We start from the raw sequence: 22,160 nt of genomic DNA on the forward strand, positions 1-22,160 counted from the left end.
AGAGATAAAATACCAATGCTTACTTATAAATCAGTAGATTTATTTATATTCTGCCTTTTCCACAGTTTGAAGATTTTTATTTCAGATGAAATGTCTGTTAGTCTGCTTTGAATTTTCATTCTGGAACTTCAACAGAGAAACCTAGAGTTTTCCCGTTAACAGCATTTATCATCTTCACTGCTGTCATATGTACCATGCGTGGTTTTGTAAAATTAAGAACTTAATAATTGTAATTGAGTGGTTGCTTTGGATGGAGGGAGGGTAGTGGGAGTGGAGTATGAGATAAAGAGAACTTAGTTCATTAAAATACTTATTATTTTTTAACAATAGTATCAGTTGTGTTGCAGATTTAACTCTTGACAAGTAGACTTGAATTTTGACCTTGTTTAAGTCTGTTTTGTAGTGTACTTAGAAGATTCTCAAGTTGTAATATGACACTCTTGATACTGACTAGATTCATTAAAATCTATGAACCAGACACCAAAATTGGGATTCAACATGTTACTCTCCACTCCAAAGTATAATAATTAAAGTTTGGTTATTGCTATATATCACAAATTTTGGCAGTTTCAGAACACCGGAAAAGTATTGTTGATGTAGCCAAGATTGAGAAATGTATCCTGGGCCTGAATTTACATTTATTAGTACTCACTTTTTTTTTAATATTCCTCTTACTGTCAATCTAAGAAAGAAATACTTTTGTTGTTGCTTTTATATAACTGGAGTGCTGTCTTTGGATTCTGTGTCACCCTAGAGTTCAGTGGCTTGAAGTTTGGGATTTTAGTTATGTGTGAACCTTCATATTAGACGATACCACAAATATTATATTCAATATATATGAAAGGGGCTTGAGTGATGTAAGATAATACAAGGATTTAATGAACAAAGCACTAATATACATTATTAGTACATACATATATACATACATACATATATATATATATATATATAACAATAACCAGCTCTTTGATTCGTGACTACACACACACACACACACACACACACACACACACACACTCACATTTTAATAATTAGGCTAGTCTTTCACAGCTTCACACACATATAATGCATTCTGGTAATGTTCCACCTGTACCCTTTCTTGTCTCCTTACTACTTCTACCATCCCCCATGGCTACTTGTCTCTTTCCCAGATTCATGACTTTTCATTTTGCTTTGTGACCTATTTAGTTTAACCAGGGCTATTTTACTTTAATCCTTCAAAAATTGGTTATGTTTTTCAACAGGTGTGCATGGAAGCAAAATACTGTATTCACAATTAGCATGTGTTTTTGCTTTTCTTCTTCTTCTTCTTCCTCCTCCTCCTCCTCCTCCTCCTCCTCCTCCTCCTCCTCCTCCTCCTCCTTCTTTCCCCTCCTAAATACCAGAAAAACTGTCAGGCCATCACCATGTCTGGAGAATAAATTGTGTGACACTCTCCACATAAGTATACCAGCTACATAGCAAATTGCAAGTTATTGGAAGTAACCCTGAGCCTTACTTTCAGAACTCATATCAACATTTGCCCATTTCTCAGTGTTTCTGTTAAAACCTGAATTTCTTTTTAGGTAATATAAATTGAAGAAATTGATGTAGCTTGGGTAGAGATTTAAAATCTAAACATCTTGACTTACTGAGTATCATGGTCTGCCAAAGTTTTTGAATAATTTTGTTGAAATTGGGATTTGAAATAGAATAAAATAAATCAGAACCCTCGTCTCTTCAGAAGTTATGTAGGTAGTACAGTACTTTGGTGTTCCACTTTCTGATTTTTTGTTCCTATAATCATACAACAGAACATAAACTGTTATTTGTTAGCTGAGCCATGGTTCAGGTTTCATATCCATTCCTCACCCAACTGTGGCATTCAGGATGATAGAAAAATGATGTGTAAGCCTGGGTGATACTACCACCCTAGGATCTTGGATAGAATTAGGTCCACCCCACTCAATGTACATGGACTCTTTCCCCCTAAAGAGATGCAGTGTCAGGGTATATGAGGTATTTTCTCAAGAAATAGGTATTTTTTTTACTTAAAAAAAATGGGGGACTGTATGCTAGGGAGGAAAATAAAAAAGTCTGCTAATTTTGGTTTGAGGAAGGTGTGATTGATGGTTTGAATGAGAAGGGCCCCCATTGGCTCCTATGTTTGAATGCTTAAGCCCCAGTTAGTGGAACTATTTGGAAAGATAAGGTGTGGCTTTGTTCGAGGAGGTATGTCACAGAGGAGTGGGGGTGAGCTTCAAGGTTTCAGAAGGTTTCAAAAGCCCAAGCCAGGCCCAGTATTTCTCTTTTTCTCTGCCTGAAGCCTGAAGCTCAGGATGTAAAGCTCTCTGCTATTGCTCAGTGTTGGACCTGTCTAATGATCATGGACTAGCCCTCTAAAAAAGTAAGAAAGCCCCCAGTTAGATGCTTTCTTTTCTTTTCTTTTTTCTGCTTCTTTCTTTTTTCTTATTTGAATTAGAAACAAGATTGTTTTACATGTCAATCCCAGTTCCCACTCCCTCCCCTCCTCCCCTACCACCCCTCCCCCAAATAATACCCTACCTATCATGTATCTTTTCTGCTCCCAAGGGAGGGTGAAGCCTTCCATAGGGGGTCATCAGAGTCTATCATATCCTTTGAGATAGGGCCTTTGAGATATCCCTGTATGTGGATTGGGCTCCCAAAGTCCATATCTATGCTAGGGATAAGTACCGACCTACTCTACAGTAGGTCCTGTAGATGTCTGAGGTCTCCTCACTGAAACCCAAGTTCCTGGGCTCTGGATAAGTCCCATGCTGGTATCCCAGCTATCAGTCTGGGTACCAAGAGGTCCCTGTTGTTCAGGTCAGCTGTTTCTGTGGGTTTCACCAGCCTGGTCTGGACCCCTTTGCCCATCACTCATTCTTCTCTGCAACTGGATTCCAATTCAGTTCAGTGATTACTTGTAGGTGTCTGCTTCTATTTCCACCAGCTGCTGGATGAAGGATATAGAATGGCATATAAGACAGTCATCAATCTCATTAACAGGGGAGGGCATTTAAGGTAGCCTCTCCTCTGTTGCTTAGATTGTTAGTTGGTGTCATCTTTGTAGATCCCCAGACCTTTCCCTGGTGCCTGATGCTTTCTTTTTTATAAGAGCTGTCTTGGTCTTGGTGTCAGAATAGAATGGTAACTAAGGACAGAAAGCCTGCATAGGAAATACATTTTTATAGATGGCTAGTCTCCTATTGAGAAAAGTCGACTATAGTGAATTTCCCTTTTAACTAAGTTGTGATAATGCCTGATGTTATATGGTATAAGAAGCTAAAATTTCAAAATATGTGTTAGCAATATTAACAGCTGTCTCTAAGGTTGCTTGAGCACAAGACTTTCACTATTTAGTCCTTGTAACTGATGGCCCCTGGGATTTTATAACACTGAATTCTGTGCCCCATTAGATTAGATTAAGGGACAAGGGGTAAACTTATAGAAATATTCAGAGAATATTTTCTTTGATAATTTAAAATAGCTTAATTTGAGTTAAATGATTTCTATTACTTTCAGTACTGATTGTCATAGGAGCAGTGGTGGCTTCTTTTTTCTTGAGAAGTAATAACTAGTAGAACATTCCCACTGTGCATAGATGGTTGTTGTCGAGGTTGTGCTTAGTTTTAGTATAGGGTATTTAGTATAGGGTATCGTTTTAATTGGTATTCCTGGGTATTTCTCCCGAGGCCATGCATTTAAGGGGAATTGCTGTTCATATGGCACTGGCTTGTCATTCTCTAGTTAGTACATAATTTTATACTGTTAGAATGAAGTTGATGTTCACTTGTTTAGCAAATTTAGTTTTTATAGTAGTCTTAGATTAGTTAGCTATACTGAACAGGAAGTAGTTTCTCACATTCCCTCTGTCTAAATATCAATAGCTCAACTTTTACTTCAAGATATTTATAAACATATTATGAAAGAAAAAGATGCTTTGCATGCTTAACCTCTATGGCCAAAGGGAGTCATTCTCTCTCTTCCAAATAGTACCAATAAACACTCTCTGAACCCAGTGGGTAGAAAGTTTGATTCTTCTTGCTTTCTGCTATGGCCGGTCATGGGAAGAATAGTATTATAAATGGGGGATAATGTTCTAAGTGCTCTGGTCTGTAGCCTCCTGCTGGTCTATGGATGGCAAATTTTGGAATAAACTATTGGACAATAGTCTGAAAGTGCAGTGTGATATGACAGAGGTGTTAGGAGCCATGAGTTATACATGGGCTATACCTACTCCTGTGTCTGGGTCATCAAAGGATAATCAAGCCTAACAAGCTGTTATTATTCTCTCTGGCATTCTTGATTCTGTGATTTCACAGTATGTCTGTTAGGGAACAACACTAAACCCTACAAGGGCAGCAATATGCAGTAGAGACTATTGTGAGGAGTTGAGTATTGTTTCCATCTGTTCACAAAGCAGCCATGACTCTTCTCCTGGACTATACATGACTTCACCTATGAAAATTGCAGTTTGTCTTCCTTTGAGCACCAAGGGAAATTTTCTTAGATTTTTCTGACTTGAAATAACTAATTACTATGTGACATTATTTGTCTCAATAACAGTGGCCTTGTGAATACATTCTTTCAGAAGGTAACATCTTAAATTCACCATGGCTTGTTTTGGAGTAGACCCCTCTTGTGCTCATATCAGGAATACTCCTGCAGTTAAATATAACAAGAACAAGTCTTTCTGCCAGATACAGCTAAAAGGGACAAGGATTCTTTATGGGTAGTAGAGGGGTTTTTGTTCTTTTGAAAATAACAGTATACTTAAAACATTTTTTGATACAAACTAATTCCATCATATCCACTCCCAGTCCCCCTCTTCCTCTAGAATTCCCACCTCATACTTCCCCTTCCTGTCTTCTTTATAATAACACACTGAGTCTAATTAGTATTATCTTTATACATATGATATGGGACAATCCATTGAAGCATAAGACTCTTAAAAGCAGCCATAACCTCTGGAAAACAACAACAACAGCATTCTTTTCCCCCCAGTAGCCAGCAGCTTCCAATACCTCCTCAGCTGGGGATGCAGCCTTGTGGGTCTCTCCTCCATTTATGCTGGAATATTGATATCTTGATCTTATGCAGGTAAAATCAGCAACTATGAGTTAGTTCCTGAGTGCCATAACCATGTCCTGTTTATAAGACATAATTTCAAAGTCTTCCCCCATTCCCTATTCCTTTCTTTCATTTATTTAATTTATGCATTCATCCATCCATTTATTTATTCCTTCTTTTTCTTAATGTTCCCTGAATCTTGTAGGATGGTGAGTTGGTAAAGATGTTTCATTTAGGGCCAGGATTTCATCAGTCACTTACTCTTTACATGTAGACCACAAGTTTCTACGTTAACTGCTGACTACTAAAAAATGAGGTTATCTGACCAAAGTTGAGAGAAGCACCAGTCTATGGATATAAACATAAATATTTAGGCAGCAATTTAACAATATGACTATTTAGCAAGACATCAGTAGTAAGTTTCTCTCTAGAGAACAGCTCACACCTGTTACATTGAGCACGCCCACTTGGGTGGGATCACAGGTGTGAACTTGGGGGGGGGGCTAGGTCTGGTACCAAGTCCTATGTATCTTAATCTGTGCATCATTAGTCAACAATATGATTTTTAATAAAAAATATGATTTTCTTAAATAAGATCACACAATTTGAAATTATAAGTTAGTATTTTAAAATTATCTGTGTAATTTAATTTAGTAATAAAGGGAATTGAGAACAATGTCCTTTACTTTTTAGGACAAGCATTTCCTATTTAAAATTACATAAATTGCTGATTGCTTGCCTTCCTTTTTTATTATGTGACTTTTGACTAATTTCTTTCATAAGAAAAGAAATTGATCAAGTGAAAGCAGCCATGGGAACTCTTTCTTATGTCCAAGGATGAGGTGGTCTTGGGTAAGAGGTTAAGGTTTCACTTTCACTTTTAGAAGCCTTGCTAAAGATGCAGGTGTGAATCCTTAATGTGTGTGGAGGATGATTTGATTGATTATAGTAACAATTTACTTCCCAGATTTGTGCTCAATGGCATAGAGCTAATGAATTTTTGTAAAATACCTGGTGGTTTCCTGTCAGTATTCCTGACATAGCTGCTGGTAAGCATGGTTTTATACTTTTCCTGGAAGTGAAACTTAATCTGTCTTAAATGTGTAATTTCCCCTCCCTGAGAAGGTCAAAGGCACGTTTGTACAATTCATAGGCACATAAAAGGGGCATTCAGTGTCTCCCTGCCAAGCCATTTGAGTAGACTAATACCTGGTCATTTTCCACATCTACTTATAGGAACTGCAGAAATTCATAGTTCTACTGTGTTCCTTGAAGCAATAATCTCATGGAAAATGATAATTATGATAAAATATTCATATTATCAAATAAGTTAATGTATACTGAAATTGGTAGGAGTAAAAAGTGGCTACTTAGACTAGTCAGAATTAAACATATGCTAAAGCCACTGAAATTAATGTAGGACCTACAGCAAAACACTATTTGAGAGAGTAGCAATTCATCCTGCATGCAGATTCTGTGAATATTCAAAGCAACCTCAGTGTTTTCACAGTGTTACTTTATTAGATATTTTTCTATCTCCTAGTATTAACTATAATGATGAGATTACCAAGATGACATTTATTGAGATTCACTGAATAGTAAACACTTTGCATTTATATCACCTCCTGACAGTTCTGTTTTCCATTTCTCTTCACGTTTGTTCATTGTATATAGTTTGGGAGTTTTAATTCTTAAGGGAATATAAGGATGGTATGTCAGTTTTTCTTATGAGAGGCTTTGGAATTGGCCCATATTTGCAGGATATGCCTCAGATTACCAGATTTAACACAGCTATGCTACTGACTATACCCTCCTATTTAGGAGATTGTGGGCACAAGAAGAGATTGTTTCCTCATTTGCCTATATTTCAGGTCTGCTTTCTGATGTGAGACTTTTGCTGCAACCAGATCTGCCTCCTATGCCTTCTAACACTTCTTGCAAGCCTAATATCTCACAGTACTTCAGATTCTACTTTTATCCATCTCCTGCATAACACAGCAGTCAGTCACTGTGTGCATATCAACTAGTGTGTGTGTGTGCGTGTGTGTACATATGTACCTGTTTGCGTGTGCTTGCATACGTGTGCACCTGCATGTATGAATGCACCGAGGTGGCTAGGCTAGCTGACCAGTGAGCAACAGGGATCCACTGTCTTTGCCTCCCTAGTACTAGAATTACATTCTTCTTTCACAAACCCTGACTTTGACTTGAAATCAAGTCCTTATGCGAACAAAACAATCGTTTTACTGACTGAGCTATCTCCTTAGACGACATTTTAACTTGGAAATAAAATGATTTGTTTATCATGTTATTATTTACTACATATTGCTATATTATTGCATAGCTTTCTGTGTGCATAATTTATCAGCTATATTATCAGTGTGACTGTTCTGCACTTTATGCTAACACATAGTAGTAATAGGCCATTAATTTCTCAAAAAGTGGAAGATTAAATAATTTGCATTGCTGTTCTGTTCAAAATTATTTAGAAGATAGTTTTTAAAATATAATTTTGTAATTGTAACTGAGTATTGAAAGGGAAGGGATATTCAAGTTTTTATATTCTTACCATTTCATGAGGCCACTATTATAGAGTGAATGTAGTGTTTTGCCAATGCCAACTAATATTTTCTGGAAACTTTTTGTTAAGTGAAGAAATGGACAATTTCTGTAATTCCTGCTAGATGTAGAGGGAATTTTTTTTGCCTTTATTTTTGTGTTTAGTGTTTCTTAATTGCAAAGGTCCGGGTTGTGAGGACATGCTAGACTTGTGATGGGAAGGTGACAAGATCAGATTTGCATGTTCCTTTAAAAGATTTCCATTCTTAGTGTAGCTGACATTTGTAATGTCAGTTGAAGGTTGGTGCCTGACCAAAAATGCTTGTGAAATAGTTGTGGTTTAGGCGTCAACTATAAAAAGACAGAAAGGTAATATTAACTGAAGGGATTTATTTATTCATACTTAATGTTACCACTCCCATACATGTACACACATACATGTGTCCTGGAGATATCCCTGTCCATATGAAGAAATGTTGTTTCGGTGAATGATTTAGCTAGAGGTCTAGTTCTGGTCTGTGGAAGACCACAGTGACTGGAGGTATCCCATTCATTGGCTAAAACTACACACCACTGTGCCTCACAGCCTCATTCTGCAAAAGTACATCAGATGTCATGATTCAGGAAAGTAGAAGAATATGTAGAATAGTGGAGGGAAAAACACATACAGGGGAAACTTTAGTTAAATTAGTAAGGAGTTAAAAATGAACATGAACACATTTCGTAACATAGAAGTCAGAGTTTGGAGTTTGTATTTCACTTTATCTATAAATATGCAGTATGTATGTACTTGAAGAAAACAAGTCTTATTCATGTGAAACCATTTAAAACAACAAGTATCCTTTAAAGCAAATTTGTGTTGTAAAGAGATTGGAATATGTGTTATTTGTAAAATAAAGGTTGCTAAGCAGATTTAGTGACTGGTAGAGTAGGCTTGTTTTGGATTTTAGAAATTATACTGACTCTTAGATAAGAGTTTTTGTCTCTTTTTTCAAATCAGAATCATCATTGGAAGTAATAATTCAAAATTTCCTGTTTCATAGTCCTCATTTATCCTTTTTCAGCTGTTAAAACATGAATTTTCCTTTTTCAGGAGTTTGGACAAAAAAATGTTCCTTTTGTAGCAGTTTGGCTCTTTTATTCTTGAGCTATATAAATGGAGAGACCTTTGCATCATGCCCAGCCATTTTTTTTATTTGAGTATAATTGTTCCTTAGCAAATAATTACAGTCTAGAAGGACTTTTATTGAGCTTGATTGAATTAGGGGTAGAATGAGTTGGTTAGCTCAATCTATTATCCAGAGAATTGATGAAAACATCAGAAAAGCAGTCATTCATGGGGCAATAAATATGCTTCTGTGTAAGTGGACACATAGTTTACCTTGGGGTCCTTTCTGCACTGACAGAGTAGTAGTGACATCAGGGTACATAGCACAATTTTGGCATAGAAGGTTTTTTTTTATGTGCCTTTGAATGCTATCTGGATATTAACACTAACTGGATGTCTGTCTCATGGTAAGAAGTGGGAACCCACCTCTTATAGTATCATAAGATTTTCAAAACATAGTTCTCCAAGGGCTGAACTGGGCAGAAAAACTACTCCAGGATATTTCATCAATTGCTTAGGCTATCCCTAGAAAATGTTTGTCATTTGCCCTGTTTGTGATAAGAGGTGAATAATATGTATTTAATAGATGGTTTTTCATTCACCTTGATTAAATTTCTGAGAGCATATCTATGTTAAGATGTATTAGGTTAGGGTTGCCCTGGTAGGCAGAATCATGGCTGGGGAGCACAGGCCTTGAAAATGGAAGGGACGCCTATTGAGCCAATGAGAGCTGATCATAGGAATTAGAATTTTGAGGTTCTGAGGGGTTGAGTAGATTGAATGGAAGCCTGAGTAGGACCCAGAAAACACAGGTAGATACTTGGTTGTTAAAGCAAAATTCTGCTTAGGCTTTGGACTAAAGGTATATTCAAAAATCACTATTGTGTTTGCTCATATGAAGACTGTCTCCTTCCCCCCTCCCCGTGTGTGTGTGTGTGTGTGTGTGTGTGTGTGTGTGTGTGTGTGTGTGTGTGTGTGTGTGTTTGTAGGTCAGAGGATGATTTGTGTGGTCTGTTCTCCTTTAACCATGTGGGTCCTATGGATGGAACTGAGGACTTCTAGCTTGGTGCCTTTACGTGCTGAGATATTTTCCTGGCTATAGATTTTTAAAAAATTCATATATTTTATGAAAACTTAGATTTCTATACCACTTATTTGTTCAGTTTTGGAAATTGTTGTTTCCTTCTTAAAACAGACATTTAATTTGGATGTATTCAGATATATCCAAATCATATATATATATAAATCCCCCTTTGTAGTTAGCTTAAAAATAACTGGTTTTCCCATTCTCAGCATTCCCTGGTTATTTGTCTAGAGTTTGGGCCCTGTGAGTTTTTCTCTATTCATGTTAGCATGTCCATCAGTGTTGTAGTTCAGGTCTCATTTAGATAGCCATATTGGTGAGACTTCATGGGTGTAGCTTCTCTGACATTTCTAGGAGATACACTCTCACAACAAACTTCCTGTTCATCTGGTTCTGAAAATCTTTCCATTCTTTCTTCCACATGATCCTTGAGCCTTAGGTGCAGGAATTGTGTTGTAGATCTGTCATTTGAGACTGGGAACCACAAAGTCAGTAGTTGTCTGCATTTTGATTAGTTTTATTTTTCTGTAATGGTCTCCTTCAGAAAGAAAAGTTTCTTTGCAGGGTGAAAACTACATTTATCAGTGGGTATGAGGATAAATATTTAGAATGTAGTTAGGGATTATGCTGGTATTATCCAATATCAAATAGTCATCCCTGAGGTCTATCGTCTACATACAGATTACATCAAAAATTCTGAGCAGGTTGTGTTTGTGTATTTAGGAATATATATCTCTGTGTATAGCAATAATTAAAAAAGAAGCCATGAATTTGAGATAGAGCAAGTGATGGTGAATGGGAGGGGTTTAAAGAATGGAAAATATGTAATATTTTAATTAAAATATTATTTAAAAAGTAACTGATTTTAAAATTTTAGCCATATTCTTATTTTTCAAATATCTGGAGATGATTCAGTAGTATCTGGTTTGAAATAATATGAAATCATTTAATATTCATTATTTCCTCTGTTATTACTTTGGAAAGACCTGCATGATGACTGAATCATTGATTTCTGACTGAATGACTTCATTGAATTATAGCATATTTTTGATATTTAATTGAAGAGCTGTATTTTCCATATACATGTTGACTGATTAGCAAAAAAAAAACAAACAAAAAGTTTTTAGATAAGCCATAAAACAACCAATTATTTAAGGAGGTATGAGTCAGTAATAATATCTACAGCATTTTCCCTTTTTAGTTGAGTATGGATTAATCACCATTGAAGCAAGCTAGAAATTGTGTCACAAAAAGAAACTGAAATAACTCAGATTCTTAAAAACAATATTTCAGAATATGCCTGTACTTGTGTTATGTCTCATCGGACTTCATGTACATTTTATTGCTGATTTGACCATCTTCCATTTTCTTAGTTCCTTATACTTAGGAAAAAAATGAGTATTTGTTTTGTTCTAAGTTTTATTTGTGCCCCCCTCACCCCTAGCTGTTTTTTTGTTTGTTCATTTATATTGCTTTGTTTCATTATTTTTAAATCACTCAAAGAAATCAAAGACAATAATACAGAATCCTAGTTTATCTAACCTCGTTGGGCCAGTCATTTAAAATAACTTAAATTTAGTACAGATTCAGATGCACAGTTTCCCATCACATCCGGAGGTTGTCTCTAAATCTCCATTTAGTTTTAGCCAAAGGTGGGGAATTGACAGCCTGCAAATCTGAGTCTAGGTAACTTTACTCTACATTGAGTATTTGCAGGGAATATCTTTTAATATTAAAATCAATGATACATAGTTTGGGCCACTTGCTCTAAAAATCCGTAGTTAGCAAAGGGATATTTGCCCTTTTATCTGGGATTATTTGGCCATAGGAGATGTGTGGGCTTTGAAAGGCCTCCTGGCTCCCATTTTAACCACTTTGCTATGTGTCTTTCACAGAATCTTGCTGCATCACAGAAGCCAGAAGTTCTGATGTTCCGTTGAAATCACAATGGAAAGTCTTGACTTGACTGGTAAGAGTTGCTCTGGGCATGCACCTTACTTACTTACCTGGAAGCAGTGAGGCAGTCAAGAACCATGTGCTATCAGAGCTGGTCTTAGCCTTTTCCCATCCGATGGATTCACCTTCCATGTTGATTGGGGAAGTGTGACCCTTGTACAGTTTTTCATGTCAGTGTTTTTGTGTGTAACATTTTAATCATCATCAAGTAAGTTAAATCTTCTTAGAGGATCATGAATTTTAACTTTTCAAAATCTCTTATTTCACTACAGCATATGTTATTGGTACAAGGCAATCTGTTGAAGTACTACAGATTTAGAAATTACACACCTAACAGAAAGCTAAGTGATTAATCTATCTCCAGGCAGCTTTTGATAAAGTGTTAACCTTAGGCAAAAGATGAGTTAGCAACCATTATTACCCAATAGAAATAAAGTACAAGTGTGTGGGTCTGAAAACATATAATGAAGAAAAGTTTGGGATTATAAAACAATGTACACATGACAAATTATCATTCTTTTGTACAACACAATCTGTCCTTTTGTACAAAAGTTAATTTTTAAACTCTTGCTTTAGAAAATTCCTTACCAGCTTTAAAATATGGCAAAAATATTTTAAAGTTATTTTTAATAATAATGATATTGTAATTTTCCTAATCTGGGGATACAATGTATGATTAGTGATACATGAATACTGTGTGGTGAGTAGATGTTGTATGATTGGAGAAATTAGTGTGAATTAACATGAACAAATATATAGTCCCATTACAGTTTTTAAGAAAGAAACTTATTTAACTTTCCAGTTCATTGGAAATTAATCTGAAGTCTTTTCAGTTTTAAAACATTTTTGTAGCTTATTAAATGTCTAAAATAACTCCCATCTATCTACTTTTGTCTTTAGAGAAGTATATTATTGGAGGTTGCTCTTACACTGTAAGCATAGATTGCTTCTAACATTTAGAATGTCATTGTCTAGCATTAAACTCCTAGTAAAAACATAATTTGGTTTAATATATATTTACTATAAGTATGTTTAAACACCAATGAAATCTTAATATGAATAAGAATAGTCTTTTGTTACTGTCTTTCCTCCACACTATACCATCTTTTAAGGTCACATTTATTAGTGATACAAATTGTGGCTTTGAGAAGGCCAACCTGAATATAATTATGCTTTTATTGAGTCAGCAGACTAGGGATATTCGATTGGAAAATATTCTGTATGTTCTTAACTACTAATCCAAAGGAGAATTTGGGGAGGTCTAAAGAAAAATTTGTGTCAGTATTCTAAGTCTCTTACATATGAGTACATATGTAGAAAATAAGGCAGGATATTTTACCTTTTCAGAAAACTAAGTCATAAATATGCCATTTTATAACAGTTTTGATTAAGTAGTCATAGGCCCTTTGATTCCCTAATGATGAACTTTTTGCAATAGAAATACATTTCAATTATGCCAAATAGTGATAGTAGGTAGAAATTTAAATTGTTGATAGCATTTAAGGTGAAATTTTAATTAGGATGTGATTCTAGCTTATATTTATATTTGTGTTTATGTACATCTTAAATATAGTAATAAGAAACAGAAAAGATGCCATAAATAATGATTGATCTGGAATTTACAAATAGATGCCAGGGCCTAGTAAATCGAGAAACATTAGTCAGCTTAGGTAAAGTTGTATTTCATTATCAGATATGATTGTAGCCTAATGCCTCTGAATTCTTAAGCTCAATTTCAAGAATAATTTTAGAGGTGAAGAATGCAAACTATGAAGAGAGCTGTTTCACAAAACATATTTTCTAAGTTATTAATCTATAAATAAAAAAACCTGATTAATTATGGTTCAAGATTCTAAAACCAGTTTTGGTACCTTTGAGTTGGGAGATATTCGAAGTTACTGAATTTATAATTTTGTATTATGAAGTCATTGTATATGAAAATGAGGCTCTTAAAAATTACGATATCAAATCTAAGAACTTGAAAGACAGAAAACCAGAATAATTAATATATTAGAGGAATTACATCCCTATAAAATGATTTCCCTGAATATTCATTGCTGCCTAGCAATAGCAATGAATATTTGAAAATTAGGTTGAAGAATAAGAGCATTATGGTTCTTAGATTATGTTTCTATTTACTATCTTGTCAAAAAAATTCAGACATTTTTCAAGGCAGCATTCTTTTATTTTGTAAAAACAGCTGAGAATCCAGACAGCAAATTGGCATATATATAAGGTTTCGATAAACAGAAAAGAGCTTTTGTATGTGAAGTAAAACAGTAGAAGTCAAAGAACCTTCAATTCTGTCCTTCCACCTGCCTTTTCTCCTTTTTCCCCATCTTCTTCCCTCTTTGTTGATGACAGCATATTAGTTGTTTTTCTCATCACTGACAAAATGCTGTCTAGAAGCTGCTTAAGGGAGAAGAGGTTTGTTTTGGCTCATGATTTAAAGAATGCAGTCTGTCATGGTAGGGAAGGCATGGCATCTGGGCTTCACTGGTTATATCTCCCTGGATCAGGTTGCAGAGAAAGTATGGTCCACAGCTAGACCCTGTGTCATAAAGGTTCCACAGCCCCCTAACACAGCACTTACCAGCTGGTAACCCCATATTTAGTACACAGGCTTTGTCACATTTTGCATCCAAACTAAAGCAACAGTTAAATAATAGTTGTTTGAAGTTGTTAAGTATTAGCCTAGATGCTACCCACTGAGTATGGAGTGCTCCTTTTTACTACATGATGGTGCACTTTCTGTTACACACATCAAGTGGAGTAGCACTTGGGATTAGTGGTAAGTAATACATTTACTTGATGGATATTGATGTAGCATCATTTTGTTGTTGTTGGGTGGTTGGTTTTGTTGATTTGTATGTATTTTCTGTGTCCCTAGAATAATTTTAGTCTTTGTTGATTTGACATCAGTCTTAAATAAAATGTAATAAGAATGCAATAGACTATTGAGTTAAGTACTTCCAATGTAAAATAACTTTAATTAGTAAGATTTATTAGTTCATTTCTGCATTTATAAACTATAGGGTAAACTGTAGATGTCAGTGTAATTGGTTAAGAAGCATTTTAACTTTTTTGTTCACTTTTGATTTGTTTCCCCTAAAAACTATTTCTGAAATGATTCAAACTTGAAAATAGAGAGGAAAGAGAGAGGGAAAGAGGGAGATAAGACAAGTGGGGGTAGGGATGGGCTTTCTTTGACAAGTCTTTTGGAGAGCATACCCCAGTGATCTGACTTCTCACCTGACCCCACAGGTTCTACAGCCTTTCAGTAGTGCCACACTGGGGACACAAAGCCATTATCCAGTGGGTCTTCTGGGTACATTCTAGATCTAACTATAGCAAGATGAACAGTGTAATATTTCTATCTCAGAATTCCTGTGTATTTCAATATAAAATGTGTACTATGTTAGCCGATCACTATACTCACGTACCAATTTTGTGTATGTGATTATACACATGTAGTTCACTTCAAGTAGTTAAGAGGCTTACATTTATATTAGGAATTCTGTGCAAGGCTATTCGATTATAACCTGCAAGCAATGCCTAGCATATGGAAGTTGCTCTAGTAACACTTGATAGATTATTGTCATCCAAACTTACCTTATTTAATACTGTATTCCATTAAATTTGGTGTTAATAAGCACCCCTAGCTGCTTATTATTATTATTATTATTATTTATATAATGTTTTACTTATGTTATATATAAATAATATAGCATAATATTAATTATCTTTTATTTACATATTTATTTTCTTACCTGCTGAATTCAGGATGGATGAGTATTCTTGAAATTAAAAGTTTTTCTAAGCCTTTAAGTTTGCAATAAATGTTAGTGGCTCTGAGAACTTAAAATGAATAGCAGAACAACTATTAGATATCCTCTTGGCTCATTTTTCACGAACACTTAATCAGCAAGTCTTGTTAAGATGTGTTAGCCTTCTGACAAATTATTCTCTGACTTTGCTGTGGACTTGCAAGTGCAACACATGTGAAGGTTGCAGTATTAATAATTAGTTTACTTTGGGCCATATGCCAAAAATGTTGACCAGAGTTGGCATTTACATTTTACTCTAGGGTATTTTTAGGGTGCCTGTTTTCAAAATGACCTGTAATGATGATAGTTAACAGTGTTGCATATTGACTTTATATAGACTTTCATAACTTGAGTTTGCAGTTATGATATTACCTCCCCTCATACATTACTAATTTTAAAGATAGGTGAATTATGCAGTTATTTATTTGTTCTTTAACATTGATGTTGAGGCCCTTTACTACCAAGTGCCTTATCATGATAACATTTTCATTTTTAATTTAATTTTTAAATGTTTTAAAGCCCTAGGCATTGTTATAGACACTTGGATGCACAGATTTCTTGAAAGCCAGATGGATGTAGAAGACTGGCTTTTGTTTAGGGTTTAGCTACTATTATGTGGTGAGCAGTGTCCTTATAGATTTTGATATCCTAATTACATTGAATTATCAAGTATAAGTCAGTTAAATCTACATTGTGTGAGAAATACAGAGTTGTATATACTAACTACTCTGCCTACCTAGGTATCACCCAGATGGACATGTGCTAATACTCTGTTCATGCTTTCCATACAATTTTTGAATCCCAATTCTGCTTTCAGCATTGTTGGTGTTCCAGATTATCAAGTAGGTATATTATAGATGAATCAGTAAAGGTTTAATAACAGCCATCACTGTCAACCCCAGTAATGCCAGACCCCTTTCAATAGCAGTTACTTAACTGACCAGTTGAAGGACAGAAGCACACAGGAGGAGTCTTTCAATTCATTTGGTGAACATTTAAATGGATGATAAAGCTTTCAGGCCTGATAGTTTAGTTTTTTTTTCTGTCAAAGTAGTAGTATTGTCTTTTTCTTTTTATGTTTTTCAATTAGCTTAAAAAGTAATAGGTATCCAAATAGCATTTTTATATGTGCTTCATTTGATTGGTTTCCACCTACCCCCTTTCCTGTTGTATCCTTTCCCACCTAGTATTTACCCCTTCTTCTTTGTTTTATTGTCTTCCCCAGCTTCCTTCCTTATGTGTTTTTTTCTTCTAGTAACTTGGGTCCCTTTCTAGTTTTCTGGCTTTTATCTAGAATATTTACTCCTGCCTGGATACCTGTGTAAACAGACACTGCCTTTCTTTATTTACTTTAAGATTAATTCACTGAATAGAGAACATGAGATAATTCTTTCCAATAAGGTTGTTATAATAGATCCTGTTGCTAGCAAAGGTGTTCTGGTCAAAAATCACATTTTTTTTAACTGATTTTCTTTGTGAAAGAATATTTTATATATTTGAGTTTCTAAGTGTCTCTAAAATGTATTTTAGATTGTTTTCATTTTAATACTTATAAATTAATATCCTTGTTTGGTCCTGAGAGATGGCCTAGTAGAATGCTTATTGGGCAAGCATGAGGACCCGAGTTTGGTATCTACTTGTAATCCAGCGCTGGGGAGCCAAAGATGGGAATTCTTGATGTTTGCTTGCCAAACAACCTGGCCACAATGAGTGGCCCTGTCTCAAAAATCTCAACATTGGAGGTTGGCCTCTGGCCTCCACTCATACACATGTGAGAAGACCTGCATACACATGTGCTCACATGAATGTGAGCCCACATGCACACATAGTCAGTCTTATAGATTGCCAGCTGCTTCTTGAAAGTTAATAGGTGTAGGCAGAAACAACAATTTATCATTATAGGGATCACATTTTTGTATTTTGTTTCTGAGCTTTAGGGTAATTTTAAAAATTACATGCTGATTCTTGTGTCAGAAGGACCCAAGACTAACCAAGCTGAACTCACCTGGTCAGTATTAAGAGAGCTGACCTTCTGATTCCCACTTAGAGATATCAGTGATGTCTTTATGGAGGAATGTTATCAGTTGAATTTATAATGGGTAACAGACTCATGTGTTGAAGGTGTGGTCCCTGGAAGGTTCTAGAAACCTTGGGACATAGGATCTAGGTGAAAGAAGTACGTCACTGAGGGCCTCTTCTTGTGGACTGTATCTTAACCCTAGCCTACCCCCCACCCACCCCATGCTTCCTGACTACCCTGAGGTAAGCAGCCTCTCTGGCCACACACTCTTGCCACTGTTATATTCTGCCTTGCTTCAGGCACAAAGCAGTGGTTAAGTGACCTCAGAAACCCTAGACCTAGAGTGAATGCTTCCTCTTGAACTGTTTTTCTTAGGTGCTTGACATGATAAAAGGTCTGACTAACAAAAGGAAATAAAGCTTGGACTGTTAAAATAGATGCCTGTGTCAGTTGGCTAGGATATTGGGTGAAGTTAAAATAGGGAACTTTGGTGAAATACCAGATGTAAGAGGTCTAAAAGAATGTAAGGGTAAGTTTTTTTTTTTTTTTTTCTCCTCTAAAGGTAGACAAACTACTGAACAGTTTTTAGCAAATGAAATTGATGGGATTGAGTAGAAAGGAAAAGAATATTAAGGACTGGAAAAATTGGGGGCTTTAGTACTGCCTTTGTTAAGAAGAAATTTGTTTTAGCAGGGTGTTGATTTGTAAATGACACTATCAGATTATGAGGGTTATAGTCTGGATGTAACTTGAGATATTCAAATCAAGTAAGCTTTTTCCAATCTGTGGGTTCGAGATTAATATGTACTTTGTGGGGAAGGGGTTGTTTGTGGTGCTGAATAGTCAAACCTAAGGCTTTGTGTATTGTAAGTTGAGCAGTGTACCACTGAGCTATCTCCCCCAGCTTGATATTTAGCCTTATGAACTCCTCCCATTAAAGTGTTCTGAAACATTTAGTGATTGCTACTGTTTAGTTCTCTCTCCATCCCTGTCCTCCCCCTTTTTTTTTGCCCCCTCCCCACCTCTGTGTATGTGTGAGTGTATTTAGTTGTAAAGTTAGCCTTCACCATTTCTCAAATCTGAATTCCAGGTCTCTGTCACCTGAACAAACTTAAAATCAGTAACCTATAGAACTTGGTTGTAGACAGAACTTGTTTTGAGGGTGTAGAGGGACATTGAAGGAAAAAACAATGAAAGGTACATTTTTTATTTGAATGTGATGCAGACAGTTGCTGATGAGAGGCGATGGCAGCAGAAGCTGGTGCAGAAGGAGCGGCGCTGTTCTGGATAGACTGGATTGGAGGTGGAGAGAAAATAGCCATGAGGCTATGTTTAAGATGTAATTTTAATTTTGTTGTTGTTGTGTTGTTAGACAAAGTCTCACTGTGTAACCCAGGCTGGCCTTGAACTCATGATTCTCCTACATCAGCCTCCTGAGTGCTAGGATTATAGATATGTACCATCATGCCTGGGGGATATTGTAAATTGTAAATTTAAATGATCTTGGAAGAGATTCAGAAAGAACCTAAGGTATAATATATGGGAAAGTTGAGGCTGAAGCTTTGCAAATGGATAAAAGCAGATACTGTATCTAAAAACAGAACAATGGCAAGACCTTATTGTTGATAAAGGAAAGCAAAACAAAGTTGATGTACCACAAGAAAAAGAGTGTATGTCCAGGAAAGGCAGAAAAAATGAGTAATGATGAATACTGAAAGAAATCTAAATGCTAAAGTAAAGTCTTTAGGTTAGTGATGTTTGGATAAGTAAGTTTGGAGAAAACAGTTCATCAACTAGAAAAGCTACTGTTGTATGAAGTTGAGTGGCAGTCTTCGTAAAGTAATCTACTGGTACCTAGAAATTCTCTCTCAGGAAAACTTGAACACATCTTCTATAAAGGTAATTTTAATTTCTTTATCTTGGATGCTTCCTTCCACTGTTTCAAATCAAGGCTTTTCCAGGTGTTAATATTTCCTCACATGCACTGAAATGACTTTAAATGTCATCGGTAAGCATACTTCCTAAACGCTTCACCCACAGGACTTACATTATTATAATTGGCATTGCAAGTAGGTGAATAATGAGTTCCTGTCATTGCCAGCTTTTCTTTTACACCAAGTGTAGTAATACTTTACGTAAAGTCTACTCTTTATAAAAATCTCCTTGAAAACTCTTTACCTGCTTGTGCAATTTCTGGGCTCCAAGGCAGATAAGGAGTCACGTGTTTTTTTCTGCTCCCGGTCGTGGTAAGAGCATGAAGATGCACTCCAGGTAGAAATCTGCTGCCTATGTCTCCTGAGTACTTGTTACCATGCCTGTCTTTATGTTTATTAAAATTATGCCTATATTTTTTATCATAGTGTCTACAGTGACCTTTTAGATACATATATTCATTTTTCCTGTTTAATATATTAAACAGCAGAAAAGCTCAGGGCACTTGCTTGTTTGAACTTCTTGACTATAATAAAAATACAAAACTGGGATTCAACTAGTCTCTTTGATTTTTAAAGACTATATTCTCTATATGCCCATGCAGTGTTTTGATGTGTTTGAAAGTAACATTCACCCCAGAGTGTAAGCACACTACCTCATTGTTTCCTTTTCTTCTCTGTCAGTTTGGAAGAATGCAATGCCACTTTATTTGCTCCAGGGATCACACTGGCATTTGTTATGGCAGACTAACTTAGTTGCTTTATACTGTTACATATATTGTTGTTGTTGCTCTTGTTACCATTGCATTTTATAAGAGAGGGACTTGCTATGTAACCTAGCAGAGCCTTAAACTTGAAATCTTCCTGCCTCTGCTTCCTAAATGCTGGAAGAGCAAGTGTGTATCACTGTACCAAGCTAAGGAAGATTTTATTTGATTTAGAATAGCGTCTTACTATGTAGCCAGGCTGTCCTCAAATTTAAAATCCCACTGCCTCAAAGACCTTCTAAGTGCTGGGATTATAGGTATGTACCTATGTTGTCTTATGTATTTTTAATTTTCATATAAGCTTGATAAAAGGTATTTCATATTATTTCATAAACATTTTGTTATGAAATTCATCCTTACAATGTATATTTGGTTGTTAGTGTTTTATTTTGCACATTTTTGTTTTAAAAATATTTAATATCCATACATGTATGTGTTGTATTTTGATCAAATCTACCTTTCATTCTCTCCCCCAATGTTCCCCCTCGTTTCATGTATTCCTTTTTAAAATATCTGAGTCCATTTATTGTGCATAAATGAATATGAAATTGAAACCACCAATGGGTGGAGCATGGGTAACCTCTTAGAGACTGAGAAAACTGACTTTTGCTCCCCCAGCTATTGTGCCCCCCTACCTTCTGGACTTAGGGACGGTTTGATCTTATTCAAGTCATGTGTATATAGTCCCAGCTGCCGTCATTGATTTGTGCTGTCATGTCCAGCAGGTATTGGTTCATTGTAGATGACTGTTCCTTCTGGGTCTTAAAAATCCTTCTGATCTCCTCTTATTATAGCTGTAAAGACAAGGTCTTGGGGCACTATACCACTATGTCTGATTAACAGTATAATAGCACTAGATTCTTCCCTAGGGTTACAGTATTTAATGTACATTTATTATATGTCTATCCTGTCCCTCATCAAGCCCACATAAATTTTATAGTGTTGAAAGTAAATTATAGACACCATCATATCAGTTTCAAAATGCTTGACTTTATTTATCATTAATTATAGTTCAATATTTATATACAGGTGTCTTTTGATATAAAATCTGCATTTACTGAAATGAACACATGTCTAAAACCCATTTAAGTTGTGATGAATATAACAGGAGTGGAATCCAAATCCCAACCATTGTATCAGACTTTTTTTTTTTTTTTTTTGGTTTTTCGAGGCAGGGTTTCTCTGTGTAGCTTTGGAGCCTATCCTGGCACTCGCTCTGGAGACCAGACTGGCCTCGAACTCACAGAGATCTGCCTGCCTCTGCCTCCTGAGTGCTGGGATTAAAGGCGTGGGTCACCACCTGGCTAGCCATCGTATCAGACTCTTAAGTGCCCTTTATAGTTTACATTTTTTAGATGCAGAAAGTAAGGCATAGAATCTGCCCCCGTTTACACTGTTGATTGGTTAACAGAGCTGAGATTCACACTCTGCCAATTTGGCTGCAGAGCTTGCACTCCTAACCACATTGTAGATTAATCCTTACATGTTCATATATCATTTACATTCAGTGTATAGGTAATGCATATTTTAACATAAATGTGTAGACACAGAAACTGATACAATGGCTTAAGTGAGAACAGAAATGATGTTCTAGAAATGCATTGGATCCTCATGACAGTAATAGAAATCAAGAGGATAATTTTACTGTGACAGAGAAGTTCCCTTATCAGAATAAGAGGATAAATCACTGCCTGGTGACTGTCTTTGGCATCTTAGTGTTTCTGCCATTTTAGTAAGTGGTAGCAAATTTCCTAATGATAATGCTGATATCCAAGGAAATCTCAAAATACCATTAAAGAAATTAAAGTAAGTTACATTCAGTATTTTGTACTAAA

The 22,160-nt window shown here is 35.8% G+C and overlaps 1 protein-coding gene across 11 annotated transcripts in view; it reads left to right on the plus strand.

The window, feature by feature from the left end:
• Positions 1-22,160, plus strand: part of Bbx (BBX high mobility group box domain containing) — a 247,239-nt gene that overhangs the window by 89,754 nt on the left and 135,325 nt on the right. For 9 of the 11 annotated variants that reach the window (XM_035444510.1, XM_035444511.1, XM_027412534.2 and 6 more), the window contains one exon: positions 11,720-11,793. The gene's annotated coding sequence lies outside the window, so the exon portion shown is untranslated. The other 2 variants (XM_027412532.2, XM_027412531.2) reach the window with 2 other exon arrangements.

The sequence above is a fragment of the Cricetulus griseus genome, chromosome 4 (genome assembly GCF_003668045.3).
Source record: "Cricetulus griseus strain 17A/GY chromosome 4, alternate assembly CriGri-PICRH-1.0, whole genome shotgun sequence".
In the NCBI taxonomy this organism is placed as follows: domain Eukaryota; kingdom Metazoa; phylum Chordata; class Mammalia; order Rodentia; family Cricetidae; genus Cricetulus; species Cricetulus griseus.